The sequence below is a fragment of the Neolamprologus brichardi genome, chromosome 10 (assembly GCF_056152115.1).
Source record: "Neolamprologus brichardi isolate AB-2024 chromosome 10, ASM5615211v1, whole genome shotgun sequence".
Taxonomy (NCBI): Eukaryota; Metazoa; Chordata; class Actinopteri; order Cichliformes; family Cichlidae; genus Neolamprologus; species Neolamprologus brichardi.
The window spans coordinates 11,099,495-11,116,487 of NC_142113.1; the positions used below are offsets into that span (position 1 = coordinate 11,099,495).

The 16,993-nt window shown below is 41.9% G+C and overlaps 1 protein-coding gene across 2 annotated transcripts in view; it reads left to right on the forward strand.

Moving 5' to 3' along the window:
- Positions 1 to 14,416: 14,416 nt before the first annotated feature.
- gabra3 (gamma-aminobutyric acid type A receptor subunit alpha3) overlaps positions 14,417 to 16,993 on the forward strand; it is a 114,182-nt gene continuing 111,605 nt past the window's right edge. For both annotated transcript variants that reach the window (XM_006799464.2, XM_006799465.2), the window contains exon 1: positions 14,417 to 14,817. The gene's annotated coding sequence lies outside the window, so the exon portion shown is untranslated. The remainder of the gene's footprint in view (positions 14,818 to 16,993) is intronic.

Here is a 16,993-nt window from a genome sequence, read left to right on the forward strand (position 1 = left end):
CAAAGAAAACAACTGAACAAGAAGTAAAATTTAACGCTGGACTTCAGAACATACCGGGAGCTCCTTTATGTGGGAACGATATGATCCTGATGCTTTCATTTAAACGTATAGTGGCAGCACCCCACCCCTCTCTGCACAAACACATCCTCCAACCACATACACCCATATTTAGTTTTCAAACTCCATTGCGGTTTATTTCACACCTCAAACATTTAGTAAACAATTAACCAAATACAAGTAATCTGCAATAAATTACAGGTAGTAATAAAATACACTAACAACTCTTTTACACTACGTCTGGACCTACACGGGTATTTTTGAAAACGCAGCTGTTTCTATGCATTTGGGCCTTTCGTTCACACATAAACAGCGTTTCAAATCACTGAAAACTGAGGGGTTTTTTTAAACTCCTTTTTTTTGCGTTTACATGTGGACGAGGAATACAGAGTTCGTCACCCAACGTCAAAGGTATGTGCCTTTTTTCACATTATTGTTTACATGAGATGAATGGCAGAATGGCAGATAGAGACAAAATACTGTTAATCTTACTATCTTACATTCAACCACCATTCGATTCCTCTTGTTTTGGACATTACTGCTTCTATTTTTCTCACTTTTAACTTTTATATTTTTTAAAATTATTCAACTTTATTCAACAACAAATTATAATGTATTTCAATGGGGAGACCCTTCATTCTCATTCAACTTACTCCTCTTCCAACTGTATCTACTTTGACATACGTTGACCTAGAGCCACCATTTAAACTTTAAAACGAAGCCAAGACATTCAACTATTCAACTTGTATTTATCTTTTCAATATCTATTATACTTTTTCTTCAGTTCCAGTTTAAGTTTCATGCTTTTTTTCACCCGTTTCAGAATTTATAATGGGTGTGTATGGGACGGAATGTTGGAGGTTAGAGTGAGACAGGTCAACTGCCAGAGTGGGAATAACAGTATGCCAGTAGTTAGCGCAGGCCAACTAAATAGGGTATTCTGATTGGCCTGTTAAATTCAAGCTTATTGTTCATTGGTGGATTTGTCTTCCGCACGCAGGTGGTTCAGATCTGGACATTTGGAGTCAGATGATGACTTTTAGAATCATTTTTTCTGACTGAATGATTAAAACTTACGGCATTTAGCTGTCCGTAGTGGATTTTCCCACATTTCAGTCATTCAGCGATTAAAATAATATGAGGTTTCAATATATTTTATGCAGATGTTGTCTGACTCTACATTTTCTTTTGTCATTACTCAGCTTTTTCTAATTTACATTGTAAACATGTTCGCCTACTTTTTAACTTCTTCTGTTTGAATGTCAGCTTTCAATAGTTCTGAACTTTTGTTTTCAGGTGAAAATTTCTGTATTTTTCATGTCATTCAACATTTTTAACTTAACAGCAATTATTTCATTGCAGCTCAAAACATTCAACTATCAGCATCCACACTGCAGTTTCTTCAGAAAATGCATTTTCTAGTTTTACATGTAGTTGTTTTTTTTTTCCTGTGTAATAATATTCAACATTACTATCAATACATTTTTCAAAAAAATGCTTCTCTGTGCAAAATGAGTTCAAAAACATAAACAACTGTAGGATACTGTTTGTCCATGATTTGAACCGGGGGAACAAATTACGGCAGGATCAGCCTGATATTATTTGTATCCCACTGTAACTTTACTGTATAAAAAGCTAACATCTCCAAAATGTCAGGAGTAGTCGGTTATTACAAGAAGTGTTTGTGAACTAAAAATCAAGAATGTGGGATACTATTTGTCCGTGATTTGGACAGCCCAGCGCTTCTCCCGACGCAGGGAAAACCAATTCTGCAGGGGAGACCTACCTTGGCACTTGTGCAGGTGAATCCACAGGGAAGATATGCTTCACTATATTTTCTAGTCTTTGGCTTGGAAGGAAGTTGGTTTGGAAACATATTCAACTATGCTTCATCTCCTGCTTTGCGTTTGTGCGGGAGCCCCATCAAAAACCTGTCCATTATGCTAGCAGTGTCCAAGCATTCTTTTTTGTTTGTTTTTTTTCCTTTTCATACGGCTCTGCACCCCCCTAGGGGGCGGGCCCCACACTTTGGGAAGCTCTGGCATAAGGTATCTTGAATCACTGAGAATAGAGTCCATGATAAGTTCAACTAATCTAGACCACAATAGATGAAAGCAAGGATTGCTTTCCTGAGGTCACCAAGGGATAATAAAGGAGAAGGAGAAAGAACGAACCATCCTCTTCATGTTATCATTAAAAAGAGAGAATAGAATGAGTGTTCTTGCGGGTCAGGTCACTGAAGTATCTAGCCTGAAAGCAGCATCACTGGATTAAATCCAATATGAGACCACCTCCTGTCTCTCTCATTTCATTGTGTATTTCACTTTAAGCTCTATAACAAAAGCCAAATTGATGTTACGTTATAAAACAGATTGAGATCCTGCAGGAAATGTGCAGTTTCAAATTAAAGACAACCTTCACTGTGGGGATGAACATTCTCAGCTGGCAGAAAACACAATTTACACATTATATTCTTCCACACTAACTGCACTGATGTCTGTGGCAAGATCCCTGACAAGCTCTACCAATTTATACTCTGTTCCACCATCTGCACTGCTGTGCCTAGTGTACCTACAGTATGCTGTCAGATGAAGTGCACTGCAACATGTCAGATTTTATTCCAAACAGGAGAAAGATGTGTTGGGAACACACTGTAAGGCAGAAATTCTACCATATGTATTTATTTTTCGCATTTCTTATTTTACATATTTTGTCCTCTGTCAGAAGAACTCACTAAAGTCCCATTTGGAAGATGGTGTGGAACGAAGCTGTGCAGTGCAAAGTCAATCCTTCTTAATCATCTGTATACACTAGAAAGACACTGTAGGGCTAGGACAGCTCATGTCTAATGAAAACTAAGCCTGATAACAAGCTCCATGGCCAGGTAAATGTCACACTGTGGCATTCATGTCAACTAAAGGATCCACATACCAAAGGTATAGTTGTGACATCCTTCACCTGCCAGGCACTCACAACAGATTTTTTTCTTTTTTATCAAATGTATCTATCCAGCCTAACCCCAGAAGTCCATGTATTTTTTATGATTCGAGTCTGCTGCTTTCCTTTAAGCCACATTTGATGTGGATTCCCAATAACAGCCTACAGCTGTCCTAGTAAGATCTTTCTTTTAGCTAAAAGTAAGTGATCAATATGCTAACATACTCATTCTAAGCACAAGGCTTAAGATAAAGATAAAAATGTGGGAGTACACAAAGACACAATGAAATGAGGCACTGGAAGAGATTGTGTTCTGTACATGCCACAGGATATTTGCTACCATCCTCCACATACAACTGAAAATGCTGCAAAACCCCAAATGAGAGACAGCACCTCTTTTTCCGCAGTCAAATAGTTTGACTGGTAAGAGTTAAACTTTCTCTATAAAGACGAACTACATGGTCAATTGCGGTCTCTTTCATCTGCAGCAGACCATCCCTAGCGCCTAATTTGTTAGCATGCATTTGTAGTTGAAAAAAAATAAGATGAAAAGAGGCTCAGTGATATGTGGGACAGTCAAAACAGCAGAAATCAAGACCTCAGTGTCCTCAGAAACCTTTTGGCAAACAGGGGTCTCACTATAGTATCGGACCATGGCTAAGAATCTTAATTGCAAGATAAGATCAAACTGATTAATTGTTTGAACTTTGGATCTTGCAGGTCAAACTGTTGTGTTTGAGATTTGTCAAGTGCTACCTTATAGCTAAATTATTTAACGTTGCTGTAGACAACAGGATCAAACAGCGCAACCCTCCAACCCAGCAACTAGAACATGACTTTGTACAAATGTGAACCAGAAGGTGTTATGAAACCACAGGGATCACGGCAATTAAAACTGAAGCACTTTCCAAGACATTAAACTATAAATGTGAACCTAGAGTTCAGAGGTTCATCCTCAGAGGTTCATGAATGTTTGTAGAAAATGTTATGCACTGGTTTTAGAGTTATTTTAGCAGGATACACCAGTATCAGTAGACAGATAGGCAAACCTTTTTCCCGGAGTGTTAGACCCTTTCTGTGGCTTAAAAAACAGAAGCATCAGGACCAGTACAACCTGACTGTACTTTGCTATTATATAAATTTGTGGTTTGATTTTCTGAACTTTAACTGTACCAACCACTGAAGTAAGCAATAAACTGCATTATGAGGTGCGTAGCCACCCACACAATTTATATTTTCAACTGTGGAGGAAACAGTGAAACCTTAACCATCAAAGATAAGAGCAAAAACCAGCCATTTATCCCTTTTTGTTTTCTTGCTTGCCAAATAATGCTGCTTTCAGTGTGGGTTCAAGACCACTCTTGACTGTGTGACTGCGTGCCACTGGGAAAACTCCCCACTGTGTTACCTAAGGTTGAGTGTTACTCATTCTCTCCTCCACACAGAATCCGATCAGTAGTGGGGTATTGGATATCTTCAGGGTGTGAGTCTGCATTTCCCACCTTGATGTCTGCGCTCCATTGTCCCAGTGGTAGGGGTTTAAATGTATAGCAAATCAGCTCACTGCTGTACTCCTACTTTGTGCTCACATCAAACAGCGGGTATTTTGTTTGTATATGTTATTCACAACAGCATCCCACAGTGTGATGGAACAGCCGCCTCATTATCAACAGTCATTTATCAAATTCAACATAGGCTCCTTAAATGTCAGGCCATGTGCACATTATCAGTGCGCACAAGTAACAGTAAAAAAACGGATTCCGTTTTCTGGTAATTATCCCTCATGGGAGTTTCGAAAGAGAAATAACAGTTCCGCTGCACTTTGCTTGATCCAGATAGTGTTATTGCATGCAAGTTTTTTACTCGGTGCACAGAGTGTCTTCACTCTGTGGAGCAGTGCAATCAGAGAAATTTAAACATTTGGATCCACTAAAATAAAAGAAGCACTCGGGTCAATAGCAATCTAAAGTCCAACAGCAATATAAGCCTTTGTATAATTTAGCAGCTTCGGAGATTTTCACAGAAGACAGAGAAATCTTTATATCAGGACAGAACCAGTTCTTTGTTAAGAACATAGTTTGTTGGTTTGGATGCTTTTGTTGAACATGTTTATATGTGACTCTACAAATGGTAAATGGTAAATGGCCTGTATTTGTATAGCGCTTTTACTAGTCCTGCCTAGGGACCCCAAAGCGCTTTTACACGTCCAGTCATCCACCCATTCACTCTCACATTCATACACTGGTGGAGGCAGCTACAGTTGTAGCCACAGCTGCCCTGGGGCAGACTGACAGAAGCGAGGCTGCCATATCGCGCCATCGGCCCTTCTGGCCAACACCAGTAGGCGGTAGGTGAAGTGTCTTGCCCAAGGACACAACGACCGAGACTGTCAGAGCCGGGGCTCGAACCGGCAACCTTCCGATTACAAGGCGAACTCCCAACTCTTGAGCCACGATCGCCCCGATACGATACAACCAGAAGTAGGCTATAATTTAGGACAAATATTGGGGGGGGGGGGCTTCATCTAAAGGTCACAACTTGCATTCACTAGCAACCCAAATGTTCACCATTTAACACAGTGTGTTAAAAGGTTTCCAGTTATTTTGTAAAGCAAAGCTAACCAGCTCTTGGGTTGGCTTTCTCAGTCTTACATGTACGAGGAGGGTATCGAGCTTTTTCACCTTTTTTTTTTCTATCACTGGTGCTGTTTGTGTATTAATTCTTGTATAGTTTCACTTCTATGATACAGTCCTTTTTTCCCCCTTTTCTTTTTTTTTCTCAGTGCTGTCCGAAAATACGCTGCAAATAAAGTCAAACTCTAATTCTGTTTGGGGATTTGGAAGATTTTTTCCGCAAGTCTTGGCATTCACGACTGTTATTAGACTGGCAACAAGTTAATGTGCAGGTTTCTGTGATTTACTCTAGTCATGTTGCAAGAGATCTTCCTTTGTTAGGCTTGCAAAAGGACACAAAATCCTTACAAGACTTCATAAGACCCCTTTATGACACCATATGACTATTTTCCCTTGTAATATCATGTCCATACTTTACATATTATTCTTTTATCTTAGTTAACGCCTTAGTTTTGCTTAATTTTTTGGGATAGGGTTTACGTGTCCTACCTCTCATATTTATACTTTCAAGTGGGCGTCTGTAACAAAGCAATTTGCCCCTGGGACTGATAAAGTATTCTGATTCTGAAAACAAATCAGAATCTCATTGTTGTCATTGTTGATTTTCATATCCATATGTAAACAATAAAAATTGATTAAAAGAATCATGACATTAAAAGCCAAACCCACAAACAGGTGCAGAACTCCAAAGTGTAGAACAATTATTTGGAGTAGGAACAGCGAGTGTTCCCAAGTATAGCTCGGCTTTTTTATTCAAACAGGCAGCACAGGATGACTAAGCCCTTCCACGGAGTTGGTTTTGTTGATTTAATATGCTTCAGTGGAAGACAAGCCACAGTCTGGGCTGCACACGAATGCTATCTTCTGTCACACCTATGCATCCCTCTCTGAGACACACAAATGTTTCTCAAACTAGCGCTTCTTTGTATCTCTGTATGTGTGCGTGTGCTAGAAAGTGTTCCCTTTGATAACTGTAACTTTGTCCTTTAGTATGTGCTGAGGCTTTGCTGATGTGCTTTGAGTTGTGACATTTGAATCTGGGCTTAAAGTCACCCAAATCCCTCGGGGTAAAATACAGCACTGCTCACTTTGACAGGTCCGGCACATTCAGGGGTGCGCCGAAGACTTAAGGTGGATGTAGACATCAAGCCATATTGTTTCATTGATCATACAGAGAAACCCGGAGCTGACGAGATAATTGCTTCTGTGCCTTTCATTACCGTGCCTCCTCCAGTCATTGTAAAGGTCACGACCCTTCCTGTCAGCCTCTCTTTCCTGCCACGTTGATCAATTCCAGCCATCAGACAGGTTTTATTGATTGTTAGAAAATGGGCAATAATCAATAAATTTATTTTATTTCCTGGAAATAATAATAGTATTCATTAAATTTCTTAAAAGAGCTAACAGTGATTTATGTCGAGGTTATCCATCTTAATAAAAACATAAACTTTCCACCACTCCCACAAACAGAGATGAATGCATTTAGAAATAAATTGACTGGTAAATGCATATTATAGCACATTATCCATTCCTGTAAGGCATCCACTGCTCGTGATAAATTTCCTGGCTTTGAGTCCCAGATTCAGTAAAGTCGTCTCTCTTCCACTTCAGCCACCCGCTTTTCTGTTCTGTATCTGCCTCTGAAGATGCCTATAGCTGCTGATGAAAAGCCCGGCCACATCCACATCTTTTTTAAGCTGTAAAGTGTGTTCAGCCTTGGCTGCAGGGTCAGGGTGTGTTTTTTGTTTATTTGTTTGTTTAGTTTTTGTCATATTTCTGATTTTTTTTCTTCCATATGCCTGATCTAAAGCGTCCGCCTTCCGGTGTAAACAGAAAGCTGAGTGATGGGCAGGATAGCAAGTTGATGTTTTTAATACTCGCGTTTTCCTTTCCCTGGTGGCTGGCCTAACTAATGCCTACTCTATAATTCTTTCTTATTTGCTTTTCCATCTAAAACACCATAATGATGTATGGTTGTCTCTCATAACACATCAATAATTAATTTCTCTTGGTTTACTTTGAATTACTACATCCTTGCGTAGCTAATGCCAGTGCTGCCAGCGCCAGCTGTATCTACAAAAAGATAGCTCTCATGTGTCTCCCCTTTTTCTAGATAAGCTTCTTTTCCTCTTCATTTTCAGAATTCATAACATTTTCCTACTTAACATGGAAAACCTTGTCTACAACAAGGGATTTGTAGAAAGCAATGTTTGTTAAATAAAAAACTTTCTTTGCCGTGAAACGTTGGAGGGAAAGAATCACGAAAGGAAATCTGTGCAGATAAAACCCCACATTCACGTAATATGGACAAATGAGTTTTGTTAACTTGTAGCAAATTCATTTGATTCAAAGGAAAGGGTGACGTCAGATCCACGGTGTAATTCAGTGATCTAAAGCTGTTGTGTCAGAATGACTGCTGCAGGAAATAAGAAGTCATTCTTCTGGGTATTCTCCAACACCCAAAATCATGAAAGCATAGCTTCTGCTTCATAAAATCCAAATCACAACTGCAAACTCTTTGAAGCCTATAGAGCTGACTGGCAGGCAGGTTCTCTTTCAGTGATGCTCCATGTAGCTGAAATCATCTGGGCCAGTCTGAAGATGCACATCTAAGAAACAGACATTATGTGAAGTCTACAAGTGAAAGATCAAACCTTATGTTAAAAGAATAAAATAGTGCTCAACATCACAATCTTACTAAGGCTGTCCAGTCAGGGCGCATGCATCTGCATCATCAAAAAAGATTAAGAAAAAAAAAGGTGCAAAATGTACAGCAGGGCTCTAATGTAAGTGGCCTTGCAGCAGACATGCAGAAGGCTAACCGCTACAACGTGCAGACTTTCAAAATTTGGACCCTCTGTGATGTTTGTCCTCCTTCTAAATCTCCCTGATTCATAGAGATTTATAAAATAAAATAAAAACCACTACTCGTAAATTCAAACTCTTTTAAGAAAGTCCGGGTATAATTTCACTACCAGAATACGAAGAATGTGTGTCATAATTCTCTCCTGGAATAGAAAGAGACATTTTAAATGCAGCTGCTCCTCCAACAATTTTATGAGCACTGTCAATAGTATTCATCGTTGTATCACTATCACCGTGGCATTCGTACAGAACTGAGCTTTTACTGAATGTCTTTCCTTTAATATTAACATTAGATGTGCATTATTCATCGTGTCCTTATTGTTCTATTTGGCTACAGCAGCTTAAACCGAGAGCTAGCAGTTAGGATTGCTGTAGCTATGCAGAAGGAGCTCTGTGTGATCCAGTTTGAACCCTGGGATCTATTATGCTACAAGTTTCCTAAAATTATTTTTTGATATCTTCCAGTAAAATGTCAGGAAAATTATTGCTTTCTACGAATTTCCACATTCACTTCAAACCATTTCATATTTAAGGAAAGATTGTTTTTTTTAACTTGAGCATTTAAATCCAAGGATTTATAGAACAATTATTAATTATTAAGATATTTTTCCAAAGCCATGCTTAACAATACTTAGACCTAGTTCATGACTTGTAAAATGGGATTCTGATTGAGTGTTTTTGGTAGTAAAATAAGTAAAATAAGACTGGAGATGTCCAGTAGTAGCCTTAGCTATTAGTGGTAATAATCAATAATGAATGATTGTGAATGAATGCTTATGGCTGTTTACAGATGTTGTCATTTTTAGCTGATTAAACAAATCTCGATAGTTTTGGAATTGATCTTTTTCTACTCTGTGAAACTGCTTCGTGTTTTTTTTGCCTTTTTGCACGTCAGACTTTTGAGGGTTTTGTGAGCACAAAGTGCTGTAAACGTTGTAAAAGTTCGCTCAGCCACTTGAACATTAGTTTCCTCCTTTTGCCACATGCAGCAGTGAACATCCAGACCCTTCTCACAGTGTCGGAGCGTTCCCCCAGCAGCTCAGACAGCCTTGGAGAGGCTACGTTTTTTGAAGCTTCAGCTAGACACTTCTAGTTATTCCAAATGCATAAGAAATGCATAAGTGTTCTGGTAGATATGAGGATGACACAGTTCACAGATTCTCTATATTAATTTTGCTTACCACAGCTTTTTTTGACATAGGCTGGTCACGCTGTCACACTCATTCTGCCACCCTTGCATGCCTTGCAGCAACAGCATAAGAGACTCTGAGTGTTGCTAAGGCTTAACTGTTGATTGTTTATAACTGAAGAGGTGAGGATGAAGATTTTAGGTGGGTGGGGGGTTAGATTACTAAGTAATATATAATAAAACCAATGTTTCTACAAACTGTTGTGTGAGTCTTTAGTCTGCCTTATGTTGCAGCTTTTTAGCCTGGGTCAAAATAATAATTTCTCATCTAATAAACAGTACATTTGTACATAAATATAAAAATACTTACTGTGTATGTATCAGTTAAGCCTTGCTGTATCATGGCAAGTTAGAACAATTCTTTGTAAAATAAAGAGCACAGATTCACTACTGGGAAGTCAAGTCAGTCTGATCCAATAGCTCAACTGTGCGGTCTCTGGAGGACTGTTTTTGAGACCAAATATAAACTTCTGTTCTGTGCTCAACCATCAAATAGGCTTCAACACACTTCTGGGACAAGCAATACTCATGTAGTCTCACGAGGCCTGTTTTACATATACATCTGGGGACGACTGCGCACGGGCTTCTGTTTAAATAAGTTCTTGGCCTTCTTTTCAGCCATCTAATCAAGGACTGATTAAGGACCAGAATACTGAGAAAAATGCGATGAGCTTCAATTAAGGAGTTGATGGAATAGAAAAGCAGCCTGTAGCCCAAGCGCCAGGCACCGGATTGAGAAGCATTGCTGTAGAGCGACGCATTTGGCTGTAAGCACCTCTTGTCCTCAGAGCAGTTACACATCTTGTGTAGAAAATGCCAGAGTCCCATCTGGGATTATTTTGAGCTAAATGGTCTGAATTCAGATTGCTGCCGAGTCTTTTATTTGTGCAAGTGGTAGTCATGGCCTCATTATACATTTAAATCTCACCCCAGCAAAGTCACTAACTAAATGAAACTGCAAAACGAATGTGGGCACAGAAAAAAAAAAATTACTCACACAGCAAACAGGCCCTATCAATGAGGCCTAATAGGAAGCCATGCAACAGTTTTATAGCATAGTGTAAGGGAAAGAAAGTAGGTGGAAACTGGAATTGTAGATGGGCAGCTGGCCATTTGGGCTTCCGTTGCTTCCGTTGCATTTGAGTGCCTTTTTTTCTTCTTTAACAGTGGGTCTGTTTTTCACTCCCAAAATACAATTAGAAAATCAGTTGATACCACCACTGAATGTTTGGTGGTAAACTTAATTATCCTCACCGCATGCACACGCAGTGCTCTGATCTCCAGCAGCAGCAGCAACACAGTGTCTTCTCACTCTGCTCTGGAGAGCAGGGCAGACAGCTTTGTAATCGTAGTGGGGCCATAAAGAAAAGGAGCAGGAGTAGGAGGTCTGATATTGTGGCTTTATAAATTAAAATAAATTAAAATAAATTAATTTATCATTGATGTGAACTGGTGACTCGTGCAGATTTAAGCAGGTTACTTCCCCGAAGCAAACGGAGCCTAATATCCGACAAAACTGTCGACTCCTTGTGCTCTCTGTCACATCTGGAGTCTTGCAAACAGGGTGGAGGAGCTAAGCACGTGTCTATAAGTGAGTTGAGAGGTTTTCCACGAGAAAAGTCGATGATAACTATTTGAAAACGACACAGAATGGCCAAGAGACTTCCAGACATTTCTACCATAAACAGAAAGAGCAGAAAGGGTACAGAACGGTGCATAAAAATTCACCAGAATGTAGGTAATGAAATGTCTGATGCTCAAATTGTCCTGGGGGAGGACCTCTTGACCCCCCTTCCCCCTCCCCCACACACACACTGAATGTTTCCACCCCAGCGCTCTGACAAAACACACACACACGTAAACACACACATACCAAAAAAGCTGTTTCTTGCTGGAGATAAGCAAAGCTGCTGAAAGTAAATAGACTGATGGATGATGTGAGGACATATTAATGAAGCAGCAATATCTTTCAGTTAATTGCAAGGCTGACAATGATTTGTGTGGCTTGATTTCGAGGCGATGATGCCAGCACTTCCTCAGTAAACAGTCCCTCCAGCTGAGGCATCATGCAGCAGTTGGATGTGGTGTTTTGTGTCAAATGTCCATTTATATAGATTCTGCTTTCCATTGGGGGTTTTTTCCTCCCATAACACACAGTTCAAGATGAAAACGACCAGGGTGCCATGAGATGCCTGCAAATGTCATCGTCATAGGAGACAGGTGTGCAGAAACACACCACAAGCTACTGTATTTGATTACTGGGGAGACAGAGGAGATAGAACAGGAAGTTGCTGGGTGGTGTTGTAGAACCGCCGCAAGACGGGGTGAGCCTTAAATGAAGCGCTGACAGCTTCAATGAAATGCTTGGCACTAAATGGTGAAGGTAATTAACGCTAATAAGCATCAGCTGATGGCAAGTCGTTGCGTTCTGTTTCCTGCCCAAACTCGCGGAAAGTTTCACCTCTAAATACCCCGCTTCCTCACATTTAACGCACCACGCACACGCTCCTGCTTTATGAATGGTGATGGAATGGAGTGTTCATTTACTTAAGCAGCTGCTCAAGGATGCCACAAGGGGGCTCCGCACTTGGTTAGTTACAGTGATGATCTAATCTGACAGGGCAATGCACACATCTGCAAGAACACAACACCCTGCTCCATCTTCATGACAGCAAAGCCATCAGGTTCCACAAATCACTTGTTTACCGGAGCCTCTGAAAACCTGTGCACCTGTGGCTCAGACCCGGCTACATATACACACATCCACACGGCGGAATGGAAAGTGAGCCACCTTTGCCTGAATTTTCAGTATGAGATCATTATTGTAGAAAAAACACAGCATGGAGACTCATATTCGAGAATATGAAATGTCTAAAAGGTCACACTCATTAGGTGCTGGGGGGGCGGCAAAGGGTTGGATGTAACAATGAGACAGCTTAACAACATATTCATATTGGCTATGTACATTCACATCCTTCACATGGTATGCTGAGAGCAGACTTTCAGGCCGGCAGCACCTCTTGAGGCACAAGTGCCTCATTCAGGGTGACCCCAGACGTTGTTGTTATCAAGCAATGAGAGTTACAAAATTGCAACTAAACTATGGACAGTGACTCCTCTTTAAATGACATAAAACATGTCAAATCTATTTTTAAATACACTGTGGTCCTATTTCTGCACCCCCCCCCCCCCCCCCCCCCCCCCCAAAAAAAAAGGAAAGGCTGATTCATCTTTGTCCGACTAATTAAGAAAAGCAGCCCAGACGCACACACACCTCAGTGTCGCTCTTTCCAGAGTTTATAATTATTAGCTGGAGGACATGATTATGTCGGCTCAAGGAATTTTTGGGGGGAGGGAAATAAAGTGAACTATAAAGCACTTGGTAACTGCAGAAAGCGTGGAAACGGCACATTGTGCTCAATTCCTTTTATCGCCGTAGGAAAGAAGTGAAGCAGATGTGAAATGTTCTCGGCTGGTCCCCTTTTATGCAAGGCATCGACTCTTACGTGCACATAAAACAAACAAACAAGCTTCCGCAGCTTGTGGCGTCCGTGATGTAGACACCCGAGTGGGGAACCTTATAGCTCTGGGGTGCGTGTCTGAGAAGCAGCCTGGATCCTGTACCAGCGCTCTCTCCCCTCAGCTCACATGCTCCTTTGAAGAACTGGCCAGCACCTCTCTCTCCTTCTCCTTCCCCTCGCCCACAGCAGCTCCCAGCAAATCAAGTTTATTACAGCCTCTAATTACAATTACAGTCTCGAAGGGCTTCACAATGAAACAATAAATGAAAATGATAAATGAAAAAGGCACACCACCCCAACCTTAGACCCCCAGTGAGAGCGGGGAGAAAAGCCTTTCAACGAAACCTAATTAGGGACAAGATGCGAGATGCCTTAGGCTGGACCACACAGCGAGGAATTCCCCTCTTTCCAGGAAAGCAGTGGTGGATATAGTTAAAGTTTGTGTAGTGTATGTAGTTTAAAAAATAATAATAATAACAATTTGCTGACTTGGTGTTGCACTGTTTCCATTTTGCACTGTTGATGTAAGCAACAGATACTAGATGAAGACTGACAGGAGGCACAATTTGTGGTCTTTTTTATTGACAGAAATACAGAAGTGTGTGGGTTTGTACTGTGAACTGTGAAAAAAAGGTTCTTATATCGACTGCAGACTTAAAATGCAGGCTTCACTGGCAGGTCACTTGCAGCAGTTTTGTCTGTTCTTGACAGATTTGTGTATGGCACGGCACACCCGGGAGTTGCAGAGTACAAGAGCAGTCTTGTACTATTTGCTGCTGACTGAGCAGAGGTTAGAGGTGGCATTACGCGCCATGCAAAAAAGGCACCTTGTTCAAACAGAGGTTGAGACGTCTTGTATTCCTACTACCCTGCCCAGATTTTTCCCATCTCCACTCCTTGATCAGACCACAACATCCCCCCCTCCAAGGTCACAGAGTGGGGATGATCTGCTCCCATTTCCTACCACTGCAATGACTCAGATGAGATTGCTGTATCACTGTCAGCAGCAGCTCTTAGGCTTGGCATCTCTTGTCTGTCGCGGTTGGACCTTGGGCACCTGCGTCAGTGCTCAATCCGCCGGAGTAAGTGGGCCCACTCACCGCTGTCTCTCGCCTGGGAGGTTGCTGTGCAATAACTGCACAAGAGGGGCGGTGGGGGGCGGTGTGTGTTTTGGGGGGCTGGGGGGGAGAGCCCCCTTCCAGCTGTCGGGAACATCAGTGACGAGCTGATCAGTTAACAGTGAGCCCTCCCGCAAACATCCACGCGGGATTTGATCAGCGCGACAGATTACCCCTCCTTAACCAGCCCCCGGGTTCAAGGTTTGCCCCTCCCGCCCAGCGCCAATCTGAGATGGGCAGAAGGAGGGGGCGGGAAGGTTAGTTTGAAGAGGGCAGAGCTCTGCGAGAGGACGCCGCTTCCCCCTGTTATTTCACCGCTGGATTAAAAAAAAAAGAAAGAGAAAAATTATCCAAATCCAGTGGCCGGTAACAGCTGAGGGAGAAATCAGTCGGACCAAACGGCAGAACCTCATTAACTCCAAGGAAAGCCAGGAGTGAGAGAGAGAGAGAGAAGACACACACACACAACAGCAGGAACATCATCCTCATTGCTGCTGGTGAGACTGTTGTTATTTTTCTTATTATTAGTCATTACCTCTGCTGTGTCTTCTGTGATGCGATTTTTTTCCTTCTTCTTCTTCTTGTTAAGATCTCGCACACGTCGCCGGCAGGATAATTGCCGGAGACGGTTGCAAATGAGCTCAGCGGCAATGTTTCATTCACATGCAACAACTGCTGTTTGTGTAGCTACCGCAGTATAATTGATGGTTTAACAGGTCTCCCCTCGCATGCTGAAGTGGAAAGGATGCACGGTGAGGGGGATGCGGGGCTTGCATGCGACTAGCTCTGGCTCTGCTCAACCGCGACGATTTCGCCCGCGAATTAAAGTAGTAAGCAACAAATGTGAGGGGGTTGTTTTTGTGGAGATACACCTGTCACAGGGGTGGTTGAATTTTATTTATTTGTTTGTTTATTTAAAAGCTTAGGTCGACTTCTAAGGACAGTCAAAATAGCAGCACAATGCGACACTACTGCTTGAGCGGCTGTTACTTTCCCTTAATGGGCAATTAGCGGTGAAGAAGCGCGAGACGTTTCTGGTAATGATTTAAAAAAAAAGAAAGAAAGCCGCACCTGCACAGGAACTCCGGGCTCGTGCTTTGACCCCGCGTGCTGGGAATCGTGTTCGGAACGAGCTACCGCAACCTGTGACAAGACTGTTGAGCACAGGCTAACTTAACCTTGGAATAAAAACCGTCTTCCGTTAAAGCGAAGGGTCTGGCAGCTGTCTGCGTTTAAACCTCAACTCCACCACCAGTGAAATAAACACCACTGCGGTTTGTCTTTTATTACTATCAGTATTTTTTTCTTTAATTCACCGGGACTGACAAGTTTACCTGTCGCAAAAAAAGCAGATTAAGAGATGACGACAGTGGAAAAACGCTTCCATGTGCATGCGCGTTTTTTATTTGTTATTTATTTAAACGATTTTCTTGCTCTTAATCGTTTAAATTCGGCGTAGTTGTGTGTTTTGCCGTAGCGCAACACGAGAGGGAACACGACTGTCTCTTTCGTCTTCCTCTCTGTCAGTTAGCCACGCGTGGTGTAGCTTATAGAGTGTCAGTGGGCGCACATGCTGAGCGATGTCCAGCTGGAATGATGCAAATGTAATAATGACACCGGACAGCTTCCCAAGTGCACAAGTAAATCCAGCAATCCCAACCCCTCTTTAAAATCATGTGAAATTGGGTCAACACACACAAACAAGACACAATTAGAGAATTTGCATCTCTTGTTTGTTTGCTGCGTGAGACAAGGGTGACAACAAATGGTATCCATGCTGTCAGAGTGCTGAATGGAGTCCCTGACAGGGTAGTCCTTTGGTTCTGATCTTTTCCTTTTTTGTAATAGACAGTGTGGCACCTTTTCAGACATCTGCTCCTGCATGTCTTTTTTTTTTTTTAGTGTCACGGTGAAAAGGTTAACAAGCAGGCTCCATATGCAGACACACGTCAGGAAGAGCTGTGGTACACCTGCATGAATCCTTGCATTCATCTTTTCCACGCTTGAATCCAGCCTGTGTCAGAGGCCAGGAGCTGGTTTTAATTGCCAGACCTGGGAGGCGTCGCTCAAGCACAGCACTGAATGGTGCTCATCCTTTCCCTCCCTCACCCTGATGTTGCCACGTTTTTTCAGGCGTTTGCTCCTCTGCAACATCATGCATGAATGTTTTGGTTTTTTTTCCTACCACACCTCATGTTTTGATGTGATGCACAGTCATCCGGCTCTCAGTCTTGCACGCTACAGGGCTCGTAATGCGATGACGCCCGTGAGTGTGACCACAAGTAAATGACTTTTCTCAGCCAGTTTCTTCATCTGTTGAGACATACGGAGAGAGAGTCTCCACACACACACACACACAGAACCCTTTTCGCAGTGCATGGGTGTGTGGTGAAAAAGGAAGTAAACTCAGATTTATTGTCCAGCAGGGAATGTGTCAGCCAGAGCAGATTTTGTTTGAAGGAGAAGGTGCTGTCTCATCCGAGAGCTACAGATGGATGTGCCGTGCTTGTGTGAGACTTGTGTGAACCCGTCGCATCTGAAGTGATTAGAGAATCTGTTTTGTAATTGCTATTGTTGGGATTCAGCGTGCGGATGCAGGCAAATAAAAGACAGAGGCAGACTGTTGCAGGGATTTGCATTATTGTTACTCGAGGCACCGTAAGACGTGATGCA